The sequence below is a fragment of the Quercus suber genome, unplaced genomic scaffold (assembly GCF_002906115.3).
Source record: "Quercus suber isolate HL8 unplaced genomic scaffold, Cork oak 2.0 scaffold_68, whole genome shotgun sequence".
Lineage (NCBI taxonomy): Eukaryota > Viridiplantae > Streptophyta > Magnoliopsida > Fagales > Fagaceae > Quercus > Quercus suber.
In genome coordinates, this window is record NW_027069533.1 from 755,826 (window position 1) to 767,757 (window position 11,932).

The following is an 11,932-nucleotide window of genomic DNA, read 5'->3' on the forward strand; positions in this document are numbered from 1 at the left end:
ACTTCAGTGATCTGGATAAGTTTTAGGTATGCTTGGAGATAAGAAGAATGGAGAAATATCTAAAAGGAAAAGCTGCCACCACCACATTAAATGCACTGCATCTGTTTTTCTGGCCGCATTAATGTGGAGAAGACCCCTGAACAATGTCATCCCAGCTACTACCACTCACAGAAAGCTAAAGAAGAGATCTGACGTGACACATACTCAAGTGGACACTTAGATGAAAAACAAGTGGACAATGAAGATGGTGAGGAATGATGCTATATAAAGAAAAAGCCTCTGGAGGAGAAAGCGGGGTGGTTTTTGGAGAGTTGTATTGATTTTTCATTCAATAATATTCATTTTCGGACATTAAATTGAAAAGCCTTGAAGTGTGTTTTTTATATTAGTTTCTTCTTGAACACCATAGTTAACTATTGTTTAGTTCACAATCAGCTTAACTCTTTCACTCATTTCCTACAAATTCATTATTTTGGGTTGATTGGGCTCATAATCTAAACCTTTTGAGCTTGGGCTACAAAAATAGACCCAACAATTGGCGCCGTCTGTGGGAAGAGCTTGAGCGAAAGTGGAAGCAACAGTTGATAATGGCTGAACCAAGGCAACAACTAGCAGAATCTAGGGCGTCTCAACACGTAGACCTTTTACTCAATTTGGAGCAGAGACAAGATCGTGAAGGCAGTGTGCATACTACGCACCCGGAGCGAAGCCAATCACATGGAGGAAGTCACGTGTCTCATGTGGAGAAGAACCACAATATACAACTGGAAATTGAGAGGCTAAAGAGGAAGTTGCGCCATGCAAAAAGGAAACGGATTTCTTTGCATTTTGATGAAGATTTAGGTGACGAGCAGGATGTCACTTACAAGCAGAGATCTCAGACACCAATCAGTGAATCCTTTTCCTATGAAGAGGAGCACCATCGTAAAAGGCAACCTCGAAGCCCATCACGTGGAGGTGTAGGGAACAATGCTATGAGCAAAGCCTTGAATCAAATCTCTAGGTCACCTTTCACGCACAGGATTGAAGGAGTGAGACTTCCTTGGCGTTTTAACCAGCCAACCTTCACCATTTATAATGGTAAAACGGACCCTGTGGAACATGTGAGTCATTTTAATCAGATGATGACTGTCTATTTTAGAGATAAGGCTTTGATGTGCAAAGTTTTCCCCTCCAGTCTTGGATCGGTTGCAATGAGATGGTTCCCGTTTTGTCATATGTAGAAAAGTGGCTAGGCCCCTGTCTTCACTGCTATCCTTGAGCATGTAAGAGGGTGAGATCTCGAAAACGTATTCGGATAGGTATTGGGAGATGTTTAATGATATGGAGGGCAATTTTGATGGAATGGCTCTTAGCACGTTTAAGCTTGGCCTCCCCACTAACCATGGTTTGAGGAAGTCCTTAACCGACAAACCAGTAACTAACATGCGTTAGCTCATGGACCGTATTGAAAAATATAAAAAAGTTGAAGAAGATCAACAGCAAGGGAAGGGAAAGGATAAGGTTATCCCCCAAGAAAGGAGGGATTTCAGGTCAGACTGTTACAATAACAACAAACCACAGAGAGATTTCGCTGGGCAGTCAGGATCAACAAACCTCTAAGCAGTTAACATTGTATTCAAAGAGTCTAAACACCAGGTTTTGAAAAAAGTTAAGAATGAACCATTCTTCAAGTGGCCGAACAAGATGGTGGGGAACCCTGAAAGGCATAACCATAATCTCTATTGCCAATACCACCAAGATCATGGGCATACCATAGAGGATTACAAGAGTCTGTGGGATCATTTGGACCAACTGGTCTGCAAAGGTAAATTGAGACACCTCTTGCATTACTCTAGTGGCCGAGGAAGTCAGATGAATTCTGAACCCCAAAGGGATGACTCTTCAAAGCCTCCATTGGGAACTATCAATGTCATCTTCGCCGCACCAGGGAAAACAAGATCCTAGCCGTCCAAGGTTATGTTGGTAGCCCGATTACCGGCAGGGGATTTTGGCCAAGATCCGAAGAGAGCTAGACCGGATATTCAACCGGTTTTAGGCTTCTCGGACGAAGGCAAGATTGGAACCATCCAACCCCATGATGATGCTTTAGTAATCACCCTCAGAATTGGAGGATATGATGTGAAGAAGGTAATGGTGGACCAGGGTAGTGCGGTAGAGATAATGTACTCTGACCTTTACAAAAGGCTGAACCTAAAACCTAATGACTTAACACCATACAGTTCTCCCCTGGTTAGCTTCGAAGGAAGAATCATCACCCTGAAGGGCCAAATACGGTTACCCGTATAGACTGGCTTAGAGGTAGTGGAGGTGGATTTCATTGTTGTAGATGTGTATTCCCCTTATACGGCAATTGTAGCCAGACCTTGGCTCCATATGCTAGGAGCTGTTTCCTCTACTTTGCATTAAAAAGTTAAATATTCATCCGAAGGGCAAGTTTGTGAAATCCTGGGAGATCAATCCTCGGCCAGACAATGCTTAGTGGCTGCCATCTAGCACAAGCCTGAAACGGAGTCCTTGGCCAGGGCTGAGAAGGATTTATAGCAATTAAAAAGTCGGGTATCGCCCGGCGAAGATCCAGATGAGGGCGTTAGATGTAAAGATTTAATAAAAGTTATAATTGGAGACAATCCAGAAAGATTCTTTCAAGTCGGATCTCAGATGCCTCTACAAGAGAGGGAGGAGCTAGTAGAATTCCTTAAAAGAAACCTTGATGTATTTGCCTAGAACGCCTACGAGGCCCCAAGAGTGGATCCAGAATTCATTTGCCACAATCTGAAGGTCAACCCATTGATCACCCCTAAGAAGCAGCCTTTTCGGCGCCCATCTAAAGAGTATGCTGATGCAGTAAGAGAAGAGGTAACAAAGTTCAAATAGGTCGGAGCTATTAAAGAGGTTTTTTTTTTTTTTTTTTTTTTTTTTTTTTTTTTTTTTTTTTTTTTTTTTTTTTTTTTTTTTTTTATCCTGAGTGGCTAGCAAACACTGTGGTGGTGAAGAAGAAGAATGAGAAATGGTGAGTATGTGTAGACTTCACTGACTTAAATAAGGCTTGTCCTAAGGATCCATTCCCTATATCAAAAATTGATCAGCTAGTAGATGCCACTGTCGGCCACCCTCGGATGTGTTTCCTAGATGATCAGGAGAAGACTGCATTTGTCAACCTTATCGGTAACTACTATTACAAGGTGATGCCCTTTGATTTGAAAAATGCAGGATCCACTTACTAAAGAATGATGACGAGGATGTTTGAACCACAGTTGGGCAAAAGTATTGAAATTTATATAGATGACATGGTGGTGAAAAGCAAGATCGTTTCTAAATATATAAAGGACCTTGAAAACATTTTTGAAGTTCTAAGAAGGCACAAGCTACGTCTAAATGCTTCCAAATGCTCATTTGGTGTGGGGTTAGGCAAGTTCTTGGGGTACATGGGGACTCACAGGGGAATTGAAGTTAACCCCGATCAGATAAAGGCCATTCACAATCTACAGGCTCCTCGGAATCCTAAAGAAGTTCAAAAATTGACAGGAATGACAGCTGCCTTGAATTGGTTCATCTCTCGATCAGCAGATAGGTGTAAACCTTTCTTCTCGTTGATCAACAAATGGAAAGGGTTTGAGTGGACTGAAGAATGTGCTTTAGCCTTCCAACAACTTAATGACTATTTGGCTCGGCCACCAATTATATCCAGTCCTGAACCAAATGAGGTCTTGTTTGCCTACATTGCAGTAGCTCCTTGTGCTGTAAGTTTGGTACTGATACGAGTGGACCAAGGTGTGCAAAAACCAGTTTATTATGTGAGTAAGTCATTACCTAAGGCCGAGATTTGGTATCTGCCACTGGAAAAAGACATCTTAGCAGTAGTACTTGGTACACGGAAGTTGCCTCACTATTTCCAAGCATATACGGTCGTTGTGCTCACACAACTTCCGCTCAAAACCGTACTCAGAAGTGCTGACTACACGGGAAGAATAGCTAAATGGGGCACTATCCTAGGGACTTTTGACATCAAATACATGCTCCGCACTTCGGTCAAGGGCCAGGTTCTCGCAGATCTAGTGGTCGAGTTCACAGAGCCTAGTTTAGAAGAGGTAACGATGGAGAAGGACATGGATGAAAAATCGGTTGGCATAATTTCTCAATGAGGCCTATCACCCTGGGAAGTATATGTAGACGGTGCAACAAATTAGAAGGATTCTGGTGTAGGGCTGGTGTTAATATCTCCAGAGAAGATCGTTATCGAAAAGTCAATAAGACTAAACTTCACGGCCATAAATAATGAGGCTGAGTACGAAACTTTACTGATGGGAATGACTATGATTTGAAGAATTGGAGGAAAGTCAGTGGAGGTGTTCTCGGACTTGAGATTAGTTGTTGGTCAAGTACAAGGTGAGTTTGAGGTGAAGGATGAAAGAATGCAGGGATACCTGAGTCGAGTTAAGTGTCTGCAGTCAGAGTTCGACTCTTTTAATTTGCTGCATATCCCTAGAAATGGTAATGCACATGCAGATTCTTTAGCCACGCTCGCTACCTTTTTGACGCAAGATTTGCCGAGAGTTATCCTCGTCGTGAACCTGCATGGGCCTATAGAGGCAAGAAGAGAGGTAGTCCAAGTTCACCAAATTAGGGCCGAACTCAACTGGATGGATTCTATAATTAAATTCTTGAAAGAGGATACTTTGCCCGAAGAAAGGGGCGAAGCTGACAAAGTTTTAAGGAAGGCGACTAGGTTCTGGCTATCCGAGGACCAGAAATTATATAAACGCTCCTATTTAGGATCGTACTTATTATGTATACATCCTGAAGCGGCTGAGTTACTATTGAAGAGCTACATAAAGGAATCTGTGGGAGCCACACTAGAGGTAGGTCCTTGGCTCACCGAGCCATTACCCAAGGTTATTGGTGGCCGAATATGCAAAAAGAAGCCCATGAATATGTTAAGAAGTGCGCCCAATGTCAACGGTTTGCCCCAAACATTCATCAGCCAGGGGGAACCCTTAATCCGCTATCCAGCCCATGGCCTTTCGCTCAATGGGGCTTAGATATCGTGGGTCCATTCCCTAAAGCCGTAGAAAACAGGAAATACCTTCTGGTCGGCATAGATTTTTTCACTAAATGGGTCAAAGTTGAACCTCTAGCCAACATCAGAGATGTAGATGTGCAGAGATTTGTGTGGAAGAATATTGTCACTCGGTTTGGGGTTCCTCATACTCTCATCTCGGACAATGGCTTACAGTTCGATAGCAAAGCATTCAAGAATTATTATAGTGAACTGGGAATCACAAACAGATACTCCATCCCTACATATTCCCAGGGGAATGGGCAAGCAGAAGCGGTTAACAAGGTCATAGTTAATGGATTAAAAAAGAGACTAGACGATGCAAAGGGCAAATGGTTGGAAGAACTGCCACATGTACTTTGGGCATACAAAACTACACCTCGTAGGTTTACTGGAGAGACCCCCTTTTCAATGACCTATGGAGCTGAAGCTGTCATACCTTTGAAGACTGGGTTCCCAACCATGAAAACTAGTTCATTCAGTTCGACCGGCAACAATGAGCAGCTGGAAAAGAGTTTGGATATGATTGAGGAAAGGAGAGAAAATGCAATGGTCTAATTAGCACATTACCAACAAAAGCTCAGGCAGGTCTATGATGCCAACGTAAAGTTAAGGCCTCTAAAGCCTGGTGATTTGGTACTCAAGAAAGTTGTGGGCACTGCAAAGAACCCAGCTTGGAGAAAATTAGGACCCAATTGGGAAGGGCCATATCGTATTACTTCAGGGGCTGGCATTGGGGTGTATTTCTTGGAAGATTTGGATGGTCATGTAATACCTCGCCCTTGGAATGTAAACGACCTTAAAATGTACTATTATTAATCAAATCTTTACTTTAATCAATATGCCAGTTTATTATGTAAAGTTTTTGGACTTCTCATAAGTGTTTAAACTTAAATCCAATCATGTCTGAAGTCCTCGGACCAGATGATTTGGATTAGTTAACACTCGTTTACAATTCTCCTAAGTATTTAAACTTAAATCCAATCATACCTGAAGTCCTCAGACCAGAAGATTTGGGTCAGTTAACACTCATTCACATTTCGCCTAAATGTTTAAACTTAAATATAATCATGCCTGAAGTCCTCAGACCAGATGATTTGGGTTAGTTAACACTCGTTTACAATTCTCCTAAGCGTTTAAACTTAAATTCAATTATGCCTGAAGTTCTCGGACCAGATGATTTGGGTTAGTTAACACTCATTCACATTTCGCCTAAGTGTTTAAACTTAAATCTAATCATACCTGAAGTACTCGGATCAGATGATTTGGGTTAGTTAACACTCGTTTACAATTCTCCTAAGTGTTTAAACTTAAATCCAATTATGCCTGAAGTCCTCGGACCAAATGATTTAGGTTAGTTAATACTCATTCACATTTCGCCTAAGTGTTTAAACTTAAATCCACTTACGCCCGAAGTCCTCGGACCAAATGATATGGGTTAGTTAACATTGTCTTATAGTCATTATTAATGTTTAAATTTAACAAATCATGCCTAAATAACCTCATCTTATAGTCGTAAATATTTGAATAATCCGAAATCAATGCTTAGCAATATTTCTTGTGGGTATTCAAGAAAACCTGTAATAGCTTCACATCATTCATTGCATTCAATGTTTGTTAATAACTCTTGTATGACCTACTTCTTCCAGTATTTGAATAAGGTGTTTGCATCACTGGCACGATATCATTGTTAAGTTTGCCTATATTACTGTAATTACAAGTTATAGTTATTTACAATAATAATAAGTCTCATAAGATGTGCAACAAAGACACTAAGAATAAAAGAGAAACGATTTTATTGATCAAAAGAAAATAGTTCACAATTCCTTACATAAAAGAAAAACTAATACAAGTATGAAATAAAAAACTCCTAAACGTCTAAGCCTTCATCTGAAGGGCCAAAGGGTCAGCAGCCTGACTAGACTGAGCAGCAGCAACTTCTGGGGCTTGTTCCTTAGACTCTGAAAGGGATTTCTTTTTTCCCAAGTCTTTGCCCTTATCCTAGGGAGCCTCAGCTAGCTTGCCCTAATCACTAGGTTGACCAAACTCCTTGGGGGCCTCAGGGTTGATAGGAGGGACTTGGCCGATCAGGGATTGCTCCGAAGCCTCTTGGAGCTGTATGGGGGGAGAGGAGTCAGACCCTGGGAGTTCGCGAATATCAGGATCGTAGTATATACTCCCAGGTTGCCTCAAGTCAGATTCTGCAGAGACCCCAGCAGCATCCAGCACTTTTCTCTAAGTTACATCGTAGTACTCTCGGCTGACCGTGGCAAATTGCTCAGTAAGGTTGGCTTGGGCCTCCTCTACCCCCAGCTTATACATTGCCTTCCTTTCAGCCTCGACCGCCTCCTTGGCCAACTGAGCATTCTTCTCGGCCAATTTGGCAGTCTCCTTGGCTTTCTGAAGCTCAATCCGCAGATCCTTTACCAGCGCTCTCTCTGTTTCCAGATTGATCTCTATCAAATTCAGCAGCTGGCGTAAGTCTTCGGCTTGCTTGGCATTTTGGAGACCAGCATCTAGACTATTCCTCTCCTTGGTCATCTCTTTCAATTGCTCGGACAGATGAGCATAGTCTTTCTTCAAATTACCCAGCGATTTTTCTGCCTCAGACCGAGAGTGGGCCTCTGCTTGGGCTTCAGTGTAGACCTTTTTGTTCCACTCCTCAGCCACATAAACTTGTTGGGTAATCTACGTAGCAAAAGGAAAAATTTCAATATTAAAAAAAAAAAAAAAATCATCAGTATCCTAGCTGAAGAAGTGGATTAATTTACTTACCATGGCTAAATTCCTTTTTAGGGATAAAAAGAGGTCATATTGGTTGAAACGCCTGTAAGAATCCATGTCTCGTGGGAGGAGTAGTGGTTGCTCCAAAGCCTCAGCAACGAGACCTACTCTCCCCCCATCATAATTTCTGAGGGAAGTCTCCTAGGGGATTAGAGCACCATCTAATTCCAGCCTTGAGGACCAGGTGCGAGGTCCTCGGCGCACATCAGCTACAAGGGCGTTATCACATCTCTCTGTAGACGAAGCCCTTTTGCTCTGGTGGTCTTTGATCACCTTCTGTTGTTTGGTTTCTTTTGGAGGCGCTACCTCCCTTTCTTCATTGCCGGCGAGGGGTCTCTTCTTCTTCGGATCTGGCAATTGCTTTGCGCCGAGATCCAAAGGAACCTAGGGAGGTGGTGGAGGAAGACTAACAGTTGGTTGAGACATACTATCTCTTTGGGCCCAACTTTTTTACCTCTATTCTTCATCAAATCCTTTAAGCTCGGCATGTCTTCTTCTTCTTCCGAAGAGTTTTCTGGAAGAGCAGTTATCAAAACAGGAGGGCAGACACTAGACTGCCTGTCAATTTCCTCCTCGGCGTCCGAAACTTGTATCACTTGAACCTCTCCCGAAGCCTCTTCTTCGAATTTAAACTTATCAATTCGCTCTTTAAGTGAAGAAATTGAGGAAGTAATACCTTCGCCTTCTACTACTGGTTCGAGAGGAATCTGCTGAACTGGCTGGACGAGCAATGGTATACCTTACGAATTTGGATGTGGCATGGGGGCAAGATTGAATGGTGCTAAAAAATTGCTTCGAGAGACATCTATTCGTTTGAGCCGTTAGTCTCCTTGAGTGATAGTGTTGCCGACCGACTGAAAATCAGTTGATTTTGGTGTGAAACCAAGAATGAGAGGAATGGACCGAAGCTGTCCGTCTTCACTTACAAAAATTTCTGATCGTAGTAAATAATTGAGCGCGCGTACGTTTGTGAGGCTGAGTCGAGAAGAAACGTGATCCTTATCTGTTAACACCATAACAAAACTTAGTCAAAAACTTGAAAGTAATGATACAAAGAGAAGGCAAATTGTTAAAAAACAGGGATCCTAAATCTATTCTTAGGAAACCTAAATCTAGGATATCCCACCTGGCTCTCCTGGTTGGGTCGGGCAATGAAGACCGTCATGCCACGCGCCTGAGACGATCAGGTAGTCATCTTTCATCCCTTTGTTGGAGTTGGGAAGGCAGGAGACAAGCCTAATGACATCGGATCGGGATTTAAGATAGTATCCTGCTCCTTTCTGGCTATGACACTCGTACATATGTACCACGTTAAGCCAAGTGAGTCCTAATCCTAGATGATGGTTCAAAGCGTCAATTGCTCCTAAGATCCTAAAGACATTGGGTGTGCATTGATCAGGAGAAAGCCTATGGTTACGAAGATAATTTTGGGTAATAGAACCCATGAGGAGAGTCATTCCTCCTTCTATGAAGGCTATCATAGGGATTACGACTTCCCCCTCTCTTCTATCGGTTAATATCTTTTCTGGGGGATAATACCTCAGGTTTACCCCCTGTGGTATGCCGTATGTCTCCTTAAATTCCTCTATTAAGGCAGGACTATCGACAAGATACTGAAATCTACCAATTTTTAGTTAACTAGAAGAAGACGCAGAATAATAACTGGGAAACGAAAGCTTGAAGGCCGAGGAAGCTGGCCGAAGAGAAGATGAAAGGCTTGAATAAAGGAGAACTTACGCAAACTAAATCGGAGAATGATCCTTGAACTCAAAGAGAGATTCTTACAGATTCTGGGAAGAACTAGGATTGATGATTGGAAGAGTTTGGTGGATTTGAATGCTTGAGTTCGCTGGATAATCTGAGAGTTTGCAAAGTAAAGAAGAAATAACCCCTTTCTGAGGCTTTATATAGGGGTAGATGAAAGAGTAAGAGTCGTCCCACCCAAATTACGAGGAAGAACATCATCCGTCGGATCGATGGTCCACCATTGGATACGAGACAGAACGCCGCCTGGAGTAATTAATAGCGCTAATACTAAAACGACAGTAGTAATGATGAAGCGCGTAAACCTATGCTCATACACGTGTGAATTCAAATACTTGTGTTTTTATTTCGTAACAAATCAAAATCTTATTTTTTCTACTCGGATGCGAGAGAAAGATTAAAATTTTGAGGGGCTATTGCAGGGGTGAAAGCCCAGCACTATGTATTGGGTTTGGGGCCCCTTTCTTGGGTTAAGGTATGTTTGAAAAGAAGAAAATGATTGAGAAGGATTCTAAATGGGAGAAATATACCTGAAAATGATCGAGGAGGACAGTCCAAAGAGATCATAATCAAGCTGAAGAGAGTATTCTCTTTGGATATAAAGAGTCTCGATCAAGCAAGTACCTGGGAGGTTCAAGTGATCTTCCTGGCAATTCCAATGATAAGGATAAGCTTTGGGCACGTCTGAAGATGATAGAACGGAGAAATTTCTAAAGGAAAAAACTGCTACCACCGTGTTTAATGCACTGCAGTAACTTTTCCGGCCGCATTTATGTGGAGAAGACCCCTGAACAGTACAACTTCAACTACCAACACTCCTAGAGAACTAAAGAAGATACCTGATGTGACATGTACTCAAGTGATTGCTTGGATGAAGAACAAGTGTACGATGAAGATGGTTTAAAAGAAGGCTATATAAACGGGAAAGGTCTCTAAATAAGGAGGGATCGGAAAAAAGATAATAAGAGAGGAAGAAAGATTTTACTGTAGCTCTAAGAACTGTATTCACTGTTCAATTAATAATATTCCTCTTTGGACATCATTTTGTTTAGCTTTAAAGTGTGTTTTTAGATTGATTCATTCCTAGATACTATAGTTAACAGCTGCTAAATTCACAACTAACCCAGCTCTTTCATCCACTCTATACAAATTCATTGTTTTGGGTTTGGGCTACAAATCCTAACCCTGCATATTCCATTTTAGAATGTCACAAAATATATTCCTATTTGAAAAGTTAATAGATGTAAATTGATTACTTCTCTAAATTACCCCCTACTTTATTTAAATACCTCACTAAAGGTTTAATTAAATACTGTAATTTTAGAAACGTATATCTTCTTTTATCTGGAAGACAATGTTAGGATTTATGTCCTAAAATCCAATTTATTGTCATATTTTATGTAATTAAAGTATTTAATTATATGAGACTATTTGTATATGAACTAATTGGACATTATCATATAGTTTTTAGGATGTATTGTATGTGATCAATATGATTTAGTTACAAAAGATATAAATCACAAGTTTTTTATAAACTAAAAAACATAGCTCTTAGTCAGTGATAAAATTTGTTGTTTCATTTGTGAAGACTATAAGGCTTAGAGTGCAACTATATTTTTATAGTGGAACTTGTTATATAATTAATAGTAATTTTGGCATGTCAAAGAACTAATGGTTGCCTGAAGCCCATGAGAGTTAGAGCCTTATTTGTCCATTTGGTCCCAATTCAAGCCACATACTAATACCCAATTGCGTCTGTCCAAAAAGGCAAGTCTAATTAAATAATCAATTGGTTATTTAATAATAATTATTAAATAAAATAGCTTCATAGATAGTTAAAACATCCATACAATTAAAATGAAAGAAAACAGTTTTCTCTTGTATCTCTCTTTCAAACAAACTTTTCATAACACAAGAAAAAGAACTTGTTAAGGTCAGCATGAGCTTAGTTGCGAGAAGCTGTTACAAATGAGTGTACTTTAGTTAGGAAGTTACTGATGTGTCAAAGCTGTGCTGATGTTTAATGGATTGATGTGTAATAATGTGCTGTAATTGAGAAAGTAGTTAGTTAGTTAGCTGGGAATAGTAGAATTGAGAACGTAGTTTGTTCGTTAGTTTGCTAGGAATACTAGAATTGGTTACAAATATCTCGCAACTGAATTTAAAGTACTTACTTAGTTGGCTAGGAATACTAGAATTAGTTAGTTGTCTAGGACTAGGAATGCCAGAATTGTTACAAATAGCGAACAAATGAATTGTATAAAGGGGAACAAGGATCCCAATAATGGAATCATTGAGGAATTAACCCAAACCATTACCTAATCT